Genomic DNA, 21,531 nt, shown 5'->3' with positions numbered 1-21,531 from the left:
CCCAGAAGTGGATGCATGGTGACATCACTGAGTTGCATTTTCTTTCTATCTCTACTTCCAAAGAATGGACAGATTTTGGAGCCTAATGGAAACCAGAAAGTCTTGCATTTGGTTTCTGGAAATGAGCACATTCTCCTGGAATGACAAGTACTGGATTCAGTTCTTCCTGTCAATGCGGTTTTTGCCAAAGACATTTTAACTCCAAAAATATAAACATCTCCCTAAGTAAAGAGCATGGACCATGACTCTGGTGCAATCTAACTGTTTTGTCCTTAATACCCTGTGGAGATTGAGGAAAGATTTTTCTTTGTATTTTCTATTTTGTCTGTGTAGCAAAATAGTTGGCAAAAAGATCTTGGACTAGTTAGAACTTCTTTCTAGAAAAAATGTTCATTTCTTACCTTTGTGACATTTCCCCCAGTGCTATTAGGAAAGCACATAAATCAGAGAGTCTTTTATGTCAAAACTGATCAAGGTGCTTCTGTTTTTAATTCCATATTTATTTCAGCTTCTCTTCCTAAAGTCGGCTTTACAACATGAATCAATCGTATATGCAGACAAACCCTGCTTGAAAAATTGGTCCAGGAATTGTCTTTGAGTTCAAAGCTGAGTTCCACAACTTCTTTTCTGGAAATGTCTTCAATGAAAATGCTACAATTGTCAGCAATAAAAAAGACTGAGTTTTGAGAAATTATGTGCAATCTCAAAGACAAGGCTTTTATGATGATAAAAGCTAAGCAAAACACTTAAGATTTTATTTTGCCAAGTTATGACATATATCAACACCTAAGTAACATGTCTTAATTTTTTTTAAAATAAAATACCAACACACTTACTTACACACACCATTCAAAGTATTAGGCTTATATTTGTATGGCTTCAGTAGTTTGAGATATGCCAACATGATAATTAATGTTGTGTAAAATTAAATAAATCATTAACACTTCTAATGTATTGCATAAATTTGTTTTTACCATACCAGTTCACTCACAAGCTGATATAGAAATTGTTTTATTCTCCATTATCTGGAGAGGCACAAGAACATTTGAAAGGACCTGCTTGTGCCGTACACATGCGAGAAGGTGGGGTAATGCTGAGGTTACTACTGCTCAAGGTGTTGTTTGGACACAATTTTTGCTCCAGTTTGCCCATGATACTTGTTCAATAAAGCAAGCTTTTTTGGTTTGTTGGGTTTTGTTTGGGGCTCGGTTTTTATTTTTTCTATTTAATTTTTTATTTTCTATGCTTTCTCTCTTGAAGATCTACCCCAGGCATCTGAGTCTGGCAATCACTTCACAAGCTCAGTTTGCCAAAAAGTTTAATACTGATTTGCTAGAACCTGCCACCTGCCAGGAATCGTTTGCTATGCAAGTAGTGAAACATTATCTTACTGATTGAGTCAAGCCCAGTTCATTTTCACTCTGATTTTTGTCTTGATAACGGTGTATAGAAATGCAAGCTAAAACCTTCAGGGGGTTAACCAGCTTGATAGTCCAGACAGTAACACTCTACCAGTTATTTCCTTATTCTCTTATTTCTATATTTTTTCTGCTTTTAATGGCAGGCAGATCTCTTAACCTTGAAAAATACGAATGAAGGATGAACAGTCATACATGATGAAACTGAATGTGCTTGAACTTGCTTGAACAGCAAGAGACTTTTTTCATCTTTAAAGTTTTGCAAATGTGCATACTTTTGAATATATTTTCTTTAGTCCTTCTATGGTGTTAAAATTCATGTGATGAAGATCGGAAAAGAACACTATAATTTGCAGCATTTATTTTCTGTATAATCTTCATTTCTACTAGCAAAAGAAATTCTCAAAAAGGCCACAAAATAAGGCAAAAAAATTAAGCAATGAAACATGTCTATCCCCTGCCCACCAGGGAACTCCAAAGAGGGCACCGGTTCATTCTCAGAGTCTTACTTGGCAAGGATTGAAATTTCAAACTGTAGTCAAAGAGTTTGAAAGTAGATATGGGACAAGCTTTTCATGACCTGGTTTGCTATACAGAAGTTTTCACTACAAGCTAGTTCAAATTATGTCAAATTTTCCTACAGCTGGAATTGCACAACTGCCATCAAATGGTGGAAGTTGCAGGATTCTTAATAGGGGAAATATGACTATCAGGGGAATTTTTGGAGAAAAAGTCAAACCTTTTTCTCATGTGATGTGTTGACCCTGGCCAGCAGCTAAGCACTGATCAGTCACTTGCTCACCCCCATATGAGGATGCAGGAGAGAATTGGAATAGGAAAAGTGAGAAAAACTCATGGTCCAAGATAAAGGCACTTGAATACGTGGAGGAAAAACTGAGGAAAAAAATTCCAAGTGATTCAAAGGCAAGCATTCAACGCCTCCCACTAGCAGACTGATGCCCAGCCAGTCTCCGAGCAACCGCTCCTTTGGAGGGACTAGAGAGAGAGAATCTGTACCCAGAGTATTAAATGAAAAATAAGGTTTCAGTGAAGATACAGGTAGAACCTTCTGAAAGGAAGGTGAATAGATTAAGTTTGATAAGGAAGAAGGGTTGGCAAGCAGAGGAATGTACAGAGACATGTGACATGCTCATTGGATAAAATGTTTTTTATTGCAGCATTCAGAATGGATCTGACATGATAATATCTGGGAGAAGAAGGAAAGATGGTTTGAATTTGAAGAAGTTTCACTCTTCAGTTGAATCCTTTAGTTTAATTTAGTTTAGAAAGGAATGTTCTGAAGTGTATTTTTCTGACTGAGACTAATATTTGGGCAAAGCCTAGGCAGAGAGACCTACAGGAGGGTCTGAGTTAGAGGGCACTAGCAAGATACAGATCAGAAAAAATAAGCAGTGGAAATATTGTCAAACGAAGGTGTGGGGAGGGAGATGATGAAACTACTTTAGCTTTCTCCTTGAGTGACTCTTGGTCTAGAGAGAAGCAGATCAGTCTAGATTACAAGTCTGGGAGTCAGTAAGAAAATAATTGTATTTAGTTTTGTGATGAGGTTGCAGAGAAATGAATCACAAGGGAGGATAAACAGAGAAGCTGGTCAAAGAAGATGCAGCAGAAATACTGGTTCTGAGATTGGCTAACAGCCATTAATGGCTGTAATAAGAGCAGCTTTATTTTGTGTAAAAGATAAAAGCAGATTTGGGAAGGATGTAGTGCATGTCTAACAGAGAGACTGTCAGCAATTATAAACAACATGTTGAGTTGACTTAGAGAGGCAAACAATAAAAGAAGACAAATAGCTGAAGTATTAGCAGATTATGAGATCTGGAAATGTGTATCAAGTACAAAAGTATTTCACAATAAGCTGTTCATCAGATAAACGAAAATTTCTAGTTTTCTCAAGCTTATTTAAGCCTTGTGATACTCTGAAAAATCCTTCAGGCTGTATATCCTTCATAACCTATGCCCCTCTGCATCTTTCAACTCTTCAAGCCCTTGAGTGCCTTCAGGTCTGGCCAACACTTTTTACAATGAAAAAGTAAAAGTTAATTTTTACTGTGCAAAAATAAAATTTTCTGTATGTCCATTGAACATATTCATGCATGGAGCTTTTTCATTATTATTTCACTATGTCTCACAACTCTAATACCACTCTCTTAATTATGAAAAACATTGGCTTCATAGCTAGAAAATTGAATTACTCAGGGAGAATATTTCTGCTTTCACAGTGAAATCTGAAATTTGTGAAAGATGTTTGTCACTGAAAATTAATAAAAAGTAATTTCTATTTACAAATTAAACAAAAAATAAATTATTAGTAAATATACCCCTGTAATCACTTAGTCAACCGATAATATGCCCATTCATTTAGTACTATCTTCCAGAATAATATGCAAAATGGTGAAATTTCAAAATTTGTAATTACTTTAGACTTTTGGGATTTCTTTTGAAAATACTTCCATTGTTCCTCATAGAGAAAGTACTTAGACACAGTTTTTTTAATTTTTTAAACACTTGAAGAATTATTATTCCTAGCCATAGTTTTAGTCATATAAAGATATCGTAAAACTGAAGGTTCTAAGACATATAGTTGTTGCTGGCCTGTTATTAGAGAGGTTTAAACAACAGTTCTTCACACCCCTTCCCTATTTTTTCTTTTCACATTTGATAGTGATCAAGTTGCAGGAATGATTTTGCCTGTGGATTTCTTTATTTTGTTGCCAGTACATGTGCCACTGAATTTGAGCCAAATGGAACGACTCTGCAGTACATCCTCTGTGCTGGGTGAATCTGGGACAATCGTTGTCAGTGGTTGTTCTACACCACAGTCCTCCTGAAAAAATCTGGAGAAGGAGAGGAATGACAAACAAGCCTGAGAAACCTCAAAACCATTCACAAAAATTAAGTTACCACCTCCAAAAACTGAGTTCACATTGAGCCAGTCAACCACACTTCTTTTATGCTCCTTTGAGAAAAAAAAAAAAAATGACATCCACCAGCACATCATTTGCTCTGTCTTTTGTGGTACCTTCTTTAGATATAGGAACATATCAGGGCCACATTCATTCATCTTATGAACACCGGGGTTTGAGGATATGCTACTCTAACTCTGGTCAAAAGCACATGTGTCTCCATGCCTGTCACCTTTCTAGTAAGAAAGGAACAGTAAGTTAGGTGTGGTTTGATTTGTTTTCCAACAAACACGGTTATGCTAACCCAGCTGCAGTCCCTGCTTTTCCTGGGGCAGACATGGGAGATGTCAATGAAGTTCTGCTTAAGTTAGCCTTCTGGAGTTTGCTGGATTGATGGCCTCCTCGAAAACCCTCAGCATAAAGGATAAATTTTTATTTTTTTAAAAAATAATCTGAAATTGTTATCGACCTAAAAATAGGATTAGGTCACAACCAGAGTAATTCCAAATCTGAAGGGGAAATGGTTGAAAATTAGAGGGCGAGTGAATAAAGTTCTGCAGAAGTACACACCTCACTCTACTCCAGACAAAATATTCTTACGAACAAAGATGTCTTTCTCCATCACATCTTGGTAAGCATATGGGTACAACCTTTCATTATCATGAAAGATTCTGAATATAGCAAATCATAATAACATGAGGCTCTGCCAGTTTATTTGCATTAATTACAAGAGGAAGTTGGTACTGGAAGGAAGAAACAAACCCATTTCTGAGGCCTCATTCAGCAAATAAATTACAGAAACCTTCTTCTTTTAAAGCGTTGCAGTTGAACTGTAATTTATGTTACACGCTTTAAACAAATTGCACGCTAGAATAATTTCACAAAATTGCAAAGTACATTTAACTGTGAGGGAATTTAAAATTATAACAATAGAAGAGAAATTAGAAAGTATTATTAAAACTTTAAATTAAAAAATATTAACTGGAATATACTGAATTAAAATCCACAGTTGATGAGGGTGTTTCCAGGAAGCTTATATAAACCAATTATATCTAACAGACTAATCCTCAGTAGCTGCTGGGGCAGTCATACTCTTGGGCAGTTATACTCTTAAATGGGATTCTTTGGATTCATTTAGCAGCAATCTGAATGTACTACATATCTTTATTTTCATACAGGATATATCTTCCTCTTAACCCAAGTCCTATTGTCCTGAAGTTGCAAAATGCATGAAATATTATACTAATGCTTCAATAAAAGAGTGAATTGCATATTACGCCAGGAGTTTGCGACAAAGTGTCTGAAAGTGCTTGTCAAGGTGCAGGCTGAATCATCAAATGCTTCTTTCCAGCCCTGCTTGGATGACTGGCTCATGAAGCAGCTCCCTGACTTGGGGTCAGCCTCAGTGCTACAGCTCTTAGCATAACAAAAGGAGTCGTGTAGCAGCCAACACGGATTTGTCAAGAACAGATTTCGTCAAACTAACCCAATTCTGTTTCATGGCAGGATAACAGGACAGAACAGCAGGGAAACAGTAGTATCATACATCCTCACTTTAATGGGGATTTTTACACTCTCTCAGGTGTCATTCTCACAGCCATGCCATGGAGCTATGGTCTTGGTGATGCTACTGTTAGATACAATCCTGCTGGATAAGCGCACCCTAAGAGTGTTTGGGAATGACTCTTTGCTGGGATGGAGGGATGTAACAAGTGGAGTTCAGGAAGGTTTTCCTTGGGCTACAGGCCAGGCCTGCTCGATGTATTAAGTGTTGTAACAAGGGCCAAGTCTATTAAATATACAGAATATGAAGCTGAAACCGCATTGGGAAACATTAAATATCACCAGGATGGCAACAGCACTCTGGAGAGAACCAGTTAACCACAGCAGTCTTTGTGTACTTAAATTGCATTGGTCTCCAAATGTAGTCTGTCATCCCTTCATGCTCTCTAGCAAAGAAGAAAAATGTAGAGATTAAACTATCTGTATTCGTGTCTATGGCTGTTGGACAGGAAACAGTAGTCTTAAACTGAAGATAGATGTCAAGAAAACACTCAAAGATTAGAGACATTAAAGATCTGGAGGAGATTGTCTAGAACTTGCATCTCCTTCACTGGTTTCAGCTAGCTGAACCCGGCAGGGTGGAGGTCCCAGCTGATCCCCCCTGCTGTGGCTCCACAGAAGTGAGGATGCTCCAAGTCCCTTCCCGGATCCCAGCCATCTGTCCAGCTGGGTGAGTGTTCCTGGTGGGTACACACACACACGTACATGCAGAGTACAGGCATGCCTGTGCACATGGATCCGCTGCAGTCAGAGCACGCTGCTGGTACCAGGGCCTCTAAAGGGCTCAGGTGGTTCCATCCTGCTCCTTCTCTTCTTCCTGGAGAGGACTGAAACTTGCAACAATGGAATATATCAACAAAAAATATATATCCTTAGCAACTAACCTTCAATGCCCAGGCTATCTGGTTTCTGGCCCCGTGGATCTATGTGTCCTTAAGGGCCCATTCCAGCCACTGGCACTCAGATCTCTCGTCAATGTAGTTTGCTAACATTCTCACGTGCACAGATAGAGAGTACATTCTTGTGAAAAAGAAGGAAAATTCGATAAATGTCAAGAATGGCATCATAATTGTCAGTTGCTGTTCAGGAACACAAGACATTATCCTGGAGTCCACTTAAGGCCTCGTTACGGGTAATGTTATCAAACAACTTTAGTAAGCAAGAAAATACCATCATATCTTACCTCTAAGTTGTGTTTTTCCTTTCAAACTTTATAAAAAAGGCAATACATTATTAAAAGACCAGTCAATGTTGGGGTTTTTTGGTTGTTTATCTTTGTGTGTGTGTTTACTTGTTTGTTAGCTTTTTCTCCTGGTAAAAACTGTTCCCTAAACTAAGTATAGAGACAAGTCATAGATCTGTGGCACTAATATTCTGATTCCCACATGCTGAATACATAAATGGCAGACTGAACTAATGAAAAGTGTCCCTTCCCACAGCAGGGGTATTTGAACTAGATGATCCCTTCCAAAACAGTCTGTGATTCCATAAAAGATTGAAGGGCTCCTGTCATTGCAGAGATCTTGTCTTCTGTGTTCTAAGAACTACAAAAAATGAGAGCAAAATGAAAACTTATAGCAAGAATCTGAAACTTAATGCCTCAATATTTGGTTTTGTTCCTTAAAATGTCAGTGAAAAAAACGTTTACAGTGAATGAAATAATCAGAAGTGACTTGGTGGAATAAATACAGGAAAAGCAAACCCATCCTAAGTTTCAGACATTTACCCTAAGCCATAGCCTTTCCAAGTTAAAGGAAAAGCTATTATTTAAGCACTTTTTATCCACATTTTGGATTTACCTATGCTTTTCAACCAGTGTCATGGTCTTCTATTTTTTTATTTACTAGACACTTTGCCTTTCCTTGCTGACATCCTACCACAGAGAAACAAAGGATTTCTTTCCTTTTCCCACTTTCTAAGAATCTCTGTTTACATACATTTCAGTCCCTACACCCAGAATTTGCTTGCTCATTCTAGGTGTGGAGAATTTCAGGACAGACATATTTTGCTGAAAGGACAGCGGTGAATGCCTGAATTAATGCTGCTGTGGCCAAATATTCTGCAGTATTTGGGTGAGATGGACAGAATTCAGCTAGCTAGGCTGGTTACAAGGGTTGTTACAAAGGGTGTGACAACTTGCACAAAGGCCAGTAGAGCTAGATCTGAAAGCTTCTGCATAAAGCTTTTTGCTCAATATTTAAAAGTGATCTTTACAAGGGAATTTCAGACAAGTGTGGTTTAGCTCAGGTTATACTATAATAGGCACTATTCTTCATTTCTGGAAATCCCAACCAACACTAGTACTCAAACACCCTATTTTAATCCCCACTGAAATTACTTCTATGCTCCTAAGTTACCACCTGCTGCAGGCAATAATGGTTTTCCAGTGAAACCTGGCCCTTCTCAGCTCGTGTCACCTTTCAGACACTGCTGGGTTACAGACTCAGGGGCAGTGACAGCTCAGGCTGCCCAGCGTAGACATGCACAGACCACCTCTTACACTGATGTGATCTCAAGCAGAAAGGGCCTTGGCAAAAGCAACCACAGCAATTACCTGTGGGCAAAAGCCAAGCTGAGGCCCTGCTCAGGAATGTTAGGTACTTGAGCAAGTAATTGCAACGTGCTGATGAGGGCATGTGTTACCCCAACCTGCCTCAGTTCCACGCAGGGCTCTCATGGATCTACTGGTAGTTCAACTTCTGACTCTTTAAGCAATCTAAACACCAACCTGTGCATGAGTAGCTTCTAATTTTTCTCAGAGAAGAGTAGAAAATCAAAGTGTTTTCTCATGCACTTATCCTGTGGTTCAGGACATGATCTTTGATAATAAATATGCAACATAAATATGACTTTCACCTCCCTTCAAACAGTAGTTCAGGGACCACCTACAACACAGTCAATGCCCTGGATAAGTGAGATTCCTTCATCATTCCATATTGCAGTCTGAGCGCTTCTGGGATAGCAGCTGAAAGAGCTTCTTGCTCTCTTGCTCCCACCCCTCCTCCACATCTCTCAAACAGTCATATGGTTCCTGGTAGAAACCCAAAAGGAAATAAAGTCATGTTTTTGATCAGAGCCAAAACATTTTTTTAGAATAACAGCTGTCAAAACCTGGCCAAAAATCTTGACTCTACCAGTGTATAAAATTTCAGCCTTCAGTGTGTACAATGATTTGTAAAAGGGTCAGTGGCATTGTCTAGGATTATAAGGAAGCACTGCTGAAAGCATTTAAAAGATCAGGAGGAAAAAAGTTCCTTGTCAATCAGCATTTCAAACATTCAACAATTTTTTCTCCTTTCAGTAGTAAACTGCACTCAGCACAAAAGTCTTCAGTCTACATGCAATTAAGGACAGGGCAAAACTAGGGAAACATGCTGTGCATCAGGCTTGAACTGGAAACAAAAAAGATTTCAAGCTATGAGTTCTACTAAGGTACATTTCAGAATTGTTTTTGTTAGAAGACAATAAGGGCATTGTCCCCTCCTCCTCCTCCTCTGCAGGTACTCTAGGCTATTCTCTTCTACTTTTTTCAAAAACATTACCAATCCACAGCATATTAAAGGAATCATTGTTAGGTTGTGGACTCTTAATTCTCTTTCCAGACTGATTTTCCCAGCCATCACATGTGCCTGGCATTTTTTTCCTGATTTGATCTATATGAGTCCTTCCAAGGCTCCTAGCCAAATGGCCAGCCCTCACTGGGGAGAGGCCACAGCTGCCTGGCCCTCACTGCAGAGACGTGCACTGGAGCATGGCTGGCACAGCTGTGCTGAGTTTATTCACTGGCAGACAGAGAAAGGAACCTTTCTGGCTGCAAAAGGGCAGGGAAGGGTCTATCAATGGAGAGGGGTTAGCATCCAGAGAAGGCTGGGATTACCTCCATGTTTTGTTGGTTTGATTAGTCTGTGGCTTTTCTTTTGTTACTTAAAGACTGGAAGTGACTGGAAGAAGCTGGGGAATACATGTACCCCTGCTTTGACAAGAACAAGGTTTGAACCATTGTTTTCACAATCTACACCTATGAAGTCCTCAGACTTATGGGCAGGTTTTCTGTTGACCCACTTGGGCTGCATATGACACACCATCAAACTTTTTTCCACTGTCCAAAGAAAAAGGTTTACCTTTTAATTATTATGAACTTGTTTTGGCTGGGGTGGGATTAATCTTATTCACAGGGTTGTGTTTTGGATTTGTGCTGAGTACAGTATAGATAATATAGAGATGTTTCTGTTATTGCTGAGCAGGGCTCACACAGAGCCAAGGCTTTTCCTGCTGCTCATACTGCTGTGTTGGCAGGGAGGCTGGGGATGTATGGGAGGCTGGGAGAAGACACAGCTGGGACAGGTGACCCCAATTGACCACAGGGTCTGATATTCCAGACCATGAGATATCATGCTCAGTCTATAAAGTGAGAGGAAGAAAGAGGAAGTGAGATATTTGGGACCACGGGCTTTGCCTTCTCAAGCCCCCACTATCTGTTATAGGACCCTCCTCTCCTTGGAGATAGCTGAACACCTGCCTGCCCATGGAAGCAGTGAATTAATTCCCTATCTTGCTTTGCTTTTTGCACAGCTTTTGCTTTCCCTGTTAAAGTGTCTTTATCTCACCCACAAGTTTTCCCGTCTGACTCTCCCTCGCATCTTGCTGGTAAAGAAGAGAGTGAGCGAGTGGCTGTGTAGAGCTTTTTTGCTGGCTAAGGTTAAACCACAGCACAGTATCACAAAGCTATATGAACCACCCATGAAAGACCTGTCTTTGTTGAGTTCTTAGTGTCTCATATAGTGGTATAGTGTCTCATCTATATCACTGTAGATTTTCTGCAGTTATCCTTGGAAAAACACTACAGGAAATGGGCTTGTTTTTTGATAGTAGCATTAAGACATTTTCCTAAATTGCCTCAGTCATATTATGAAAAAACTGTATTTGCAGTACGATTATTTTTCTTTAAGAAAGTGTTTTGCAGTGTAATTTTTTTCACAAATGCAAGTAAAAATTTATACTGGCATCATTTTATAATGCAGACCTGTTTGTGGCCATTTTCCCTCAAATGGAACAAACTGCAAGTTAATATAGAAACTGATAGTGCTGAAATCTCAGATTTGAGAACCTGAGAGTGAGGTTGAACTTCTGTTTTCTAGTGTTTAATCAACCACTTAGAATTGGAAGAAAAAAAGCCCCAAACACAAACCACTTCATCTCTCCAACAGTAAAGTAAATGTGGTTCTCTTAAGTGGACTTTCTCAGCTCGTAATTGCTCAAAATTTGTAAACAAGCCAGTTGTTTCCATACAAGATGGAAGAGGCTACAGCTCTGTTAAATTCTTTCTGCTGTGATAAAAGATTTTAACAAGGCAGTAAATTTGTTTCTGTCAGCTAATAATCCTAACCAGATGCAATTTTTAATACACAGTTTTATTATATGTAAAGGATAGACCTCTTAAATTAGAAGGTGCCACTTTTACAGCTAATTATTAAAGGCAGTGTGATGTCTTTATTTCTTTGGAAGAGAGTGATTGGCTGCACTGACTGATGTGTTTTTTATATTTCTCATGTTTTAAAGAAGTTAAGAAAGTCAAACTTTCTAAGTCAGCAACATGAAACAAAAAGAAAAATGATTAGAAGTTATCACAGAAGCCCTACCTGGACAGAAAAGCATTTCTTTTTACCAATAAAATAATGAGATTAAAAATCCCTTCAACTTTTCTGCCCCAATTTTCCATCCCAGTTTTTCATTAAAGGTGATCTCTTGTGCTTTGAAGAAAAAAATACTTCAGAAACAATGGAAATTGTAGAGATGTATTAATATCTGGTGAAAAAAAGCTTTTTTGAAAATTCAGTCTAAATGAAAAAAAAAAAGCAAAACAAGGGTCTGATAAATAAATAGCTGTTAACAGCTACATAAGGCATTTGATGGACAAACTCTTTTTTAGTACATCTAGCTTAAATTAAGAATATGAGGTCTTAGTCTCTGTAAAATTAATCTACAAACACCTTTTTTCTTCTTTTTTTGGTTTTGTTTGGTTTTCTTTCACTTTGATGGACTTTGCTTAAACAATCATGTTTAAAAAGTGGAGTAATCTTTCTGGCATACCGAATAATTTCAACAGTCTGCTTGCAAATTGCCTGAGTGAACTAAATCCAAGTTAAGTTCACAGAAATAAAAAAATTATGACAAAAGTTTGCCAATAACTTTATTGCCCAAAGGCTGGTTGTACAGTACTCAGGCTGTTATTGCAAATGCTCCTCTGAAGATTCAGGTGTGATTCCAACATCTGTAGACAGATGGGGAATTCATGAAAACTCTTGGATTTCTCTCTGTTGTGGTCAGTGATTAATTGGGTGATACCATCAGTGTCAAAGCCCAGGAACTGGGAAGATGGTTGTGAGGTGAGGAGGGCACTGTGTGCTCTCTGTACCTGCATGGAGTGAACACTCCCTGTCTTTCCAAATACATGTTGTTTTTCAGACTACTTGTCATCTAATATTCTACCTTCTTTGTTATGTCAATAGCATATTTCAAGAGGAGTATAACAAACAAAACAAAAAAATAAAGAGAGAGAGAGAGAACACTACATAAAAACATTAAGGCAAAAGTTAGAAGTAGACTTAAGGTCAGGGGGAAAATTTCTTCTTCAGGTGGGTTTGGTGACAGATAAAATTCTACATGGAACTACACTTCTGAGCTCTGGTTCCATGATTTAAAGCATTTTAGTGGCAATGTGGCCTTAAGAACTCTCTGCCCCACAATTTCATTTCCCATAGTGCTTATTGTATGCATTATGCTGAAGCAGAAAAAAAATCTTTTTGGCCTATAAAGTTTCACTGAATTTATGTCTGTGATGCTGTAAAGGATGCAAAAATGATGACAGGAAACCAAAGAGGGAGAAAAGAAGAGGAATGTATGGGCAGACCTTACTCAAGCTCTGCTCTTTCTGCCATGGAGTGAAGGTCTCTGACAACAGTATTGGCATTAATACCTGAAATCAGGTGAAAGAGGTGTTTTTAAAATGTTAGCTAAATTCAATATACCTATATCTCTGTGAATATAACAGGAACAGTTTAAGACCTTTGAAATATTATTATTTACTGAAATATATTTCAAACTCAATACATAGCATAAAAGGGCTTTCTTTCTCAAGATTAGGTGCCTTAGTACAAGGAGTCTTAAATCACCTGTAATTCAGCTGATGGAATACCTTGTGTAGTTTTCAGAGGTCTTGAATTTATTGTCAACTTTTTGGATTAAAGTCTACAAATCAGAGTAAACCACTGGGAAATATTGTTAATATTTTACTTCTGGGGTAACACAGTTCAGTTGTTCATTCTCTGAAACAAAGGCAAATAAAAATGTGTTTCCTCGTGGTTCCCCCTATGTTTGAAAGGTTTGAAACAATTAAACTGAGGTCTCAGAGACACTATTACTCATATGATTATTGTCTGAACACAGTTCTTTGTAAATCTTGAAATATAGTTCAGTTAAATATACTTAAATTGACTTCTGTACAACAGAAGAGGTATGACTGATATAGAAAATGGTACCTGTGTCAATGTGTACTCTTTTAGTGAATTTATTTGCTTATTTCCAAACCCACATGTTTATATAAAAGGCTATGAACGGATGAACTCATTACTCCCAGAAAAAAAACACAAATTAATTGCTCTGCAAAACACATAAGTAAATATTATAAAAGGTAGGATTCCTAAAGTTGCACTCCTAAATCCATATAAGTGGTCTGGTTTGCAGCAGAAGGTTTTAAGTGTTAAATAGTCTGTTACTTTCTAATCATGGGCTGAATTTATTTCTGAAGTTAAGTGTGAACAATTTAGCTTGATTTTTATCATGTTTCTTTTTTTTCAAGTTGATAACCAATTTTTTTCATTTACCTCAAAAGCCTCATAAAGGAGAAACTGGTCCTTACAGTTGGTCTGTACATTCATAATGTACAAAAAGTTTCACAGATCTTTATGTACATTATGAATTTTCAAGATTGAAAAAAAAAAAAAAGATTACCTCTATGCCAAGTAAACAGGCTTCCTCTGTGTTTAAGGTCAAATTTCAGCTAAGGTACTGATCATTTCTAAGGCAGATGATCACAAGTAGCCATGACATATACCCACTTACTGGCAAATATCAAGGGCTAGAGAACCCACTCCTCTTTTGTGAGGTTCTAACCCTCACCCAGAAGCAAGATGAGTATCAGCACCACTGCTTCCTGATAAAGGGTGGTCTAGGCTCAAAGGATATAAAGCATTCTCTTCAACCGCTCTGTGATCATGTTCCAAGGAATCCAGATCAATTCAAGGGAAATTAAAAAGATTGAAGAACAGGGTTATGCAGACGTAAAATATAAAGAGGCAGTCTGATTAAAAAACCAAATCAAAATTCTATCTCCTCTAAGAAAATAGCATAAATAGTGAATCAGTGTTCATTATTTGTGATAAAGAGACCTGTCCATTGGACCAAGGGCATGTTTTGCTTTGTACACAGTTAAATGGAGAGGTCAGAGAGTTGGGAAGATGTGGGGAATTCTGCAGTGACTGCAGACAGAGAACAAGGAGTGCCCTGGCAGAGATTATTGATTGCTTCCTTGTCTGCTAAAAATGAGCTTCTGAAACAAAACATGAGCTGTCTGAAAACATGATGTCAACATGATCTAAGTAGATTATAAAATGGAGGAGACATGAAGAAAAAGTCTCATGACATAACATGCTTCAAGTACTTGAGAACTTTTCTTTGTTTTGGAATTTGGTTTTAAGAAGTTCCATAGAAGAGTGTGAAGTAAAACAGGTTTCTGAAATGTATTGTACTTTCCTTTGCTTCATACAAAAAACCATTGCCTGTGGGTTTCTGGTCTCCTAAGGAACTGGGACAAATCTCACTTTAGGGGAGATTTCTAATTCCAAGAAAGGGAATCATTAAAAACATTGCCTGGCTCCTCAGGCCCCTTAAGAGTAGACCAGACAGACTGTTGATTTTACAGCTTCAGTTTCAGGTCAGATGCCTGGGTTTGAACTGGGTCATTAAAAAGCCACACCACACCATTTGCAGGATCTAAAAAGAATGACTCCCAGAAGCAACACCTGAAGGGCCCCATGGGGCAAGGTTAGTACAGGCTGGTTTGGGGTCCTGGTTGGTGCCTGTACTCCAGGTTCACCCCACGTTCTGACTGTGTACTTCAGCATCCATTTCACAGAATATGGAAAAGGTTGAGTTGGAAGGGACATTTTAAAAGTCCTCTAATCCTCCCTGCAGTGAGTGTGGCCTATGCTTTTTATCCCTAGACTGCTTAATGAAAAATCCATGGGAACAGGGATGAGGATGCAGTCCCAGGAGAGTGCCTTTCACACTAGACAGCGAGAAACAGGCCCCTGCTTACTTTGCTAGCTCACTCTGTGTCCCCATGAATCTTACATATCTGACTGCAGAATAGTCTAGACATGTTTTTTTTGGTTTTTTTTTTTTTTTTTTTTGGTAACCTGTCTTGTAGGTTTCCAAAGTAGTGATCTTAAATGACGTTGAAAGAGAGAATCAGGACTACCTCTTAAATGTCCTGTAACTTTCTTGTCCATTATCTGAAGTACAACAAAGCCAATTTATTTCTACCCAAAGCTTAAGATTGCGGTTTTTTTCTCTCAGCTGTGCTTTATTTCCAGCTCCAATCATCACATAGTACATATTCAGAACAAATTTAACTGATGCCCTGCATGTGCACAGTATTTTCCTCTGAGATGTTGTTGAAGTTGAGCTTTTATCTGTCAGTTTTCATCTATTATTTGGTAGTTAGGAGAGACACATTCAGGATTTCTTGTATAAATTATTGAATTTGTATTGGGTGAGTCTTAGAACCACAGGCTGGAGATGTTAAATAGGTTAGATTAGAGTTATCACTGCTGACTTTCTGACTTTCTCAGCAGATGTGCAGTCTCATAACAGGTATATTTAGATTTTGACACACAGCTTCAGCCAAATTTTTTGCTCTTTTATGGGGTTTCACAACTATTATTTGGTTTGTAAAATAATGAGAAGCTCCCATAGTGTGTTAAAGTTGTAGGCCCTTCTCTCTTAAATTAAACAGCCATAAAATCTAAAATCAGATAAATTTTTGGGCCTGGAAATTAAGTGATATTTCATCAAGCCTTTTTACAAGGAAGAACAGGAAAGAAAATTCTTGCTTTTCAATTTTCCTTTCTATCCTAAACCCTCATTACGTGCAGAGCAATATTGCTTAAGCTTCTGAGCTCAAAGAGAGTTTCCAGTCTGGCTTTGGCAGATCCGGCATAAAATACTCGGTATCTTACTGCCTGATCATGCTTGGAAGAGGTAGGTGAATACTTTGTAAACCGAGGAGCCAGGAAGGCTGATACAACAGAATCCTTCTGTGATTTCCTGGCACCATGTGGCAATACTGATAAAAACAGCTTTTGCACCTGGGAGGTTCGTAGAAGTTGGTGCCATGCACAAAACAAACCCAAACCCACGGCCATAGACCTCGTGGGGATGCCTGAACCTCCTCAGTGCCGTGCAAGCATGGCTGTGTGTCTTCTGGCAGAGAGCTGCTGTAAGCCAAATCAATTCAGAAGGCTCCTCCAGTGAGATGTGGCATGTCTACTTCAGTGCAGACATGCCCCAAAGGAAAAAAGTGCTGAACCAGAACGATTAAAATGTGGAAGCAGCAGAACAGTAGAGTTCTTGGTTTCAATGCTCTCTGCCTTAACTAAACCACCAGTAGAGTCAATTTAACTCTTCAAGGGCCAGACATCCTTAAGATTCAATATATTTCTGTACAGTATGACCACTTCATTCCCTTGATATTGCTAATGCAAATACAAAGGTCTATTAATGTACTTTATTTATTTATTTATGCTTTTTAGAATGGAACAGTTCAGGTACTAGAACTGTGTTGTGCCATATGAAAACAAATGATAGACTATTCCTATGAAGTAAAAGAGTTTTATTTGAGGTATTAATAACTGGCAATCAGATGATTAACATGATTGCTCCAGTCGCAACAGGACCAGATGTGTCTTTATCAGCACTTCTTTGACACTTCTTGGCTTTTATTGAGTTGGTTTTTTTTTTTTTTGTTTTTTCTTTGTAAATATGGACATGGAGCCTTTTCATCCCACTGAGGAATGAAAATTAATTTTGAAACCTTTAAAATTTTCAGGAAATGAATGTCTTGATTTTGGCCTCCTCTTTTCTTCCAGTCTCTGTGGGAAAGCTATACCTATCTTTTCCTATTAACAATGCCATCAATACCACAAAAAGTCTAGGAAACTGCATTCTAATTCAAGCTGATATTTTTGCATATATATATTTCTATTCTGCATATATTTTCTGTCTCTTCCAAGACACAGGGGGCCAAGATTGGTTCTAGAGAAAAGATAATGAAAAGCTTATGGACTGAGAGAACAGTCCTTGAACAGAAATGTCAGGAGAGAGAGAGAAAACACATATGTTTGAAATGTTTCCTGGACATTGATACAGCTACACATAACTGAAAGGAGAAATTTCATGATGCTAGGGGAATTTATACAAGTTCTAGTCCCAGTACAGATGAAAAAAGGCTAATACTGCTCAAAAATCTATTCTCCTAATTAATGTGCATTTCAAAATAGACAAGTTTCAATCCTATTTGATATTATTAAGATTACTTTGAACTTTCAGGCCAGACTATGAGGAAAAAAGTGACTACTTGGAAACTAAAGGCCTCCTTAAAAAACGCTCCTTCGGGATGCACTCTAAACTAAGGGAGAACACTTCATGAAAATAAGACCAAAAGTCACACTTTCACCACAAAGGGATAGCTTCTTCTGACCTGCTCTGTGTACTGAATCACTTCACGGGATCTACTGTTGCCAGGTTTTGCTGACATGCTCATTAAATGAACATGTTTTGTCTTGCATTAATATTTTAAGCTAACATTTGCTCTGCTGCAGGAGCCACGCAGTCAGTGTTGCTTTCTTGTAGCCTAACCTCGGGCTGCCTATCCAATAATACTATAGATCTCCAATTTTTTTCCTAACTGAAATTCATGGGGTGGGATTTTAGGAGCCATAATGGACTGTGCAGTAATGCTCTGGTCTTTTGCTTAGCAGGAATACTACTTAGCAATTTTTTATAGCTGGAACCCGTCACTATTGAGAAAGGAAATCTACTCTTATGCGTGAGCAGTGATTTTGAAAAAACGTGATTTTTATGAGATTTATTTGATCTTTGTGTGTGTGTCTACTACAATTGCAGCATTTTATTCAGGCTCAAAGAAATCTGACCTATTTTTTTCTCAACCTGGGAAATTTTTCTCAGAACATTCAGCTTGGAATAAAAGCTTTATGATAGTTAAGAATCAAGTTAGAAGCTGAAACAGCTTATACCTGGACCTCATCAACTCTAATATGTAGAGGGAAGAAAAAAAATATTCCAGCTGTCTAACAGATTTTGGGGGGAAAAAAGGATAATGAGATGTACTGCGGCACTGAAAGATAATCTGGAACATTGGTTTATCTTCCTATGAAGAACAAGACTTCAATCTAGCCAATAGGATACGTCTGAGATATTTTGGCATACAGTTAGCTAAGTAATTCAAAATAATAATATTAGAAAATTAATCAGTAAACAGTAAAATACCATCATATTCTCCAGGGGTTGCATTGTAGCTCCCAATTATCAGTGCACATATAACCATGAGATCTCTAATCTGTGGTTGTCTCTGAGTACTTTGTCACCATCATGGACTGGTGCTCTGTTTTCTTCTTTGCACTGTAATCAGACATAAAGGTAGCAATTATTCTTATCAGCTGTAAGACTTGTAAAATAAACAATATTGACACCAAGGTAAAGTTCACAGCAAGGCTGGGCTCACACATATAATTCCAGGGAGGAATTAACATTCAGGGCTCTGCAAAGAGGAAAATCAGTTTTCAATAAAAGGAAAAATGTCTCAACAGGACTAAGATTATAAGTTTTACTTTCACAGTGAATAAGAAAAGAGAAAAGGAGCAAAAAAAATAAGCATTCTTCTGAACCCCCAGAGCTTGTGTACGTGAGCATGTCATGATTCTAAAGACCCTTTCTTTTTACTGTGTTTGGCAGAAATGCTGCGGAAACATATGACCTTTTACATACTCATATGGGGAAAGATGAGTTCCTGCAAACAAAACAAAGGCATTCTCAAAGAAATTAAAAGGAGAGACCATCAATTCTGAGAAATCCCAGTCCAATATTTGCTCATCTGGAAAAAATCTAGACATTAAATTTTTTTGATTAATAGTATTTTTTTAAAATAAATATTAGAAAAATTAATATTTTTCATGTTATAGGAGAAGGCAGTTGTTACTTAAAACAAGACTTAATTCTACTTTACTGCAGAAAGTGAAACAGGTCAAGTGGGACTCTGGGATCAGCGCAGAACATTTTCCACGAAACTTCATCTGAATTTTTTAATAAAATCATGTTAGAGATATCAGTTGGCTTTTTTGTTTTTTCTGTCACTTGTGTGGTCAAATTCAACCCTGGCTTAAGTCCAGTTAATTTAAAGGTGTTCCATTAGGATGGACTGCTTTGCTTTTAGCTAATTTGGGGTTTATCAAAGAGGGATGAGACAGGACTGACCACTCAGTGTTAAATCTCCAGAATTACAGTTGGGTTCAAGATTTGTTTTGATCACAAATTATTCAGATTCATCATTCCTTCTTTCAAGTCGATTCAACTTCTTGTCTGGTTTAGTGAATCTTAGAGATTTTTCCTTTTAGAAAGCGTGAGTATAGTTTCTTCAATGCCCTTTCATTATTTAGAAAGGATGTATCTAGGATCTATCTATTGACAAAGGTGGGGCCCAAAAAGAGCTAATTTCTGCACTCATGTCTCTGAATCTCTTATCAGAGGACACTGGGTCAACACTTTTACTGGGTCTCTTTATCTCTGAAAACATTCACTATGTATGAGCTTTGTTTCATTCAGCTTGAACAAATAGGACCCTTCTCTCTCATACTCAAACACACTAATCTGTAACTGATCACCCATAATTGCTGCATCAGCCTTGAAGGAAAACTCTGACAATGGTATAGCTCACATATTACTGTGCTGTGGGTTGTGGGCCCTGTTATTGGAGCTATTAGCTCTGAAAAACTTTTCCTAATTTATGTTAAGTCCTTTAAGTTTGTCAGCTTCAGAGACACCAAACAACCTCATAGTTAGTATTTCACATGGGCAGAAACATGTTAAAAATGCATATATACATTTGCTGCAGTTTCATCAGTGCACAACAATAAGCACATTTATGGAAGTTAAGTTTGTGTGTTTAAAGTTGTAAAGCAAACTTCGCAAAACATGGGCATTGCAAGTGATCATATTAGCAGGTTTCTCTTCTAAACTTAGATTTTATATTCATTTAAACAGATTTCTCTATTCTTTCAGAAACATCAAGTGAGTTTGCAAGATCCACTAAAATTCATTTGCCAAGGGGCTTCCTGTAGAAAAGGTGAATGCATCTCTGGTACAGAGGTGTTTTACTAGTCCATGCTGATTTGGTTACCAGATGGATTAAGTCTGAGTGACAGTCTGCCCATTCATTCAACTTTTAAACACCTAGGAATCCTATGTTTTATTTAACTTACCTATATAAAAATATAGAGCTACAATAGCAACAAGCAAGACAGTCTGTGTATTGCAGGCCAAGATTTGGTGCTACACAGAGAATAACTGTTAAACACTTACCCAAATGTATAAGATCATGAAGTAAATCTGTTTTCTTATCTTCCTTTCAGTCAAATTGTTTAGACCCTGGGATACACGGAATACCTTCACCTCTATAAAGTCACTAAAAATAATCTAACTTGATCTAAAGTTGCGATTCATATGTAGATTTTTCCAGACTTTATTTTAATATCCACTTCTCCTTCTGTCCCATGTTTCTGGGAGAGGAAATCATATGCTCCAATTTTACTTTCACTGCACAAAGGAGTGGAGAAGGGCCAAAACTGAAGTTCTTCCATTGACATTCTTGTTTGAACCTATTTGGATTTTACATCTGAAGGCTGGAATTTTGTGGCTAGTTTTGATGTTTGCTCATTTCAGTTGCTCTCCCCCAACTGTTAGCTGCTCAACAGTTTGCTGAGGATCTGGAACCACAGCTGAGATTAAATATCTTTGTATTTTGCAGCTACACACATGTTCTCATCCCCACGCGTGAGCATGTCTTGAAAACCAAATGCATTATTTGCAGTATGCCAAAAAGAATCGGTGCTTGGCAAGTTGCAGCATCCTTTTTTTTTTTTTTTCCATACGTGATCCTGGCATGCTTAAAACCCTGGAAAGTCACAATTTACATTCCACATAGGAGTCGTGGATGACTGAGCAGCCGAGCCATACAACAGGATATCCAGCTATTGAGTGCTGCTGTCACAGGTGGCCAGCAGTGCAGCTGCAAAGAGCTTCCTGCCAGGAGGGCAGAGTGGGTCCACAGGAAGAAATGTTCCTTTCCTCTTCCAATCTGTTTTCAACTATAAAGGAAGGCCAAGGCTCACACTCCTACAGTGGATGTGCCTACGCAGCATTTTTCAGCCAGAGCAGAATCTCAGCTAACTTTTCTAACAATAACTGCCTGAAATGGAGCAGGCCATTCT

This window comes from Melospiza georgiana, chromosome 3 (genome assembly GCF_028018845.1).
Source record: "Melospiza georgiana isolate bMelGeo1 chromosome 3, bMelGeo1.pri, whole genome shotgun sequence".
Lineage (NCBI taxonomy): Eukaryota > Metazoa > Chordata > Aves > Passeriformes > Passerellidae > Melospiza > Melospiza georgiana.
This window is presented reverse-complemented; position numbering follows the sequence as displayed.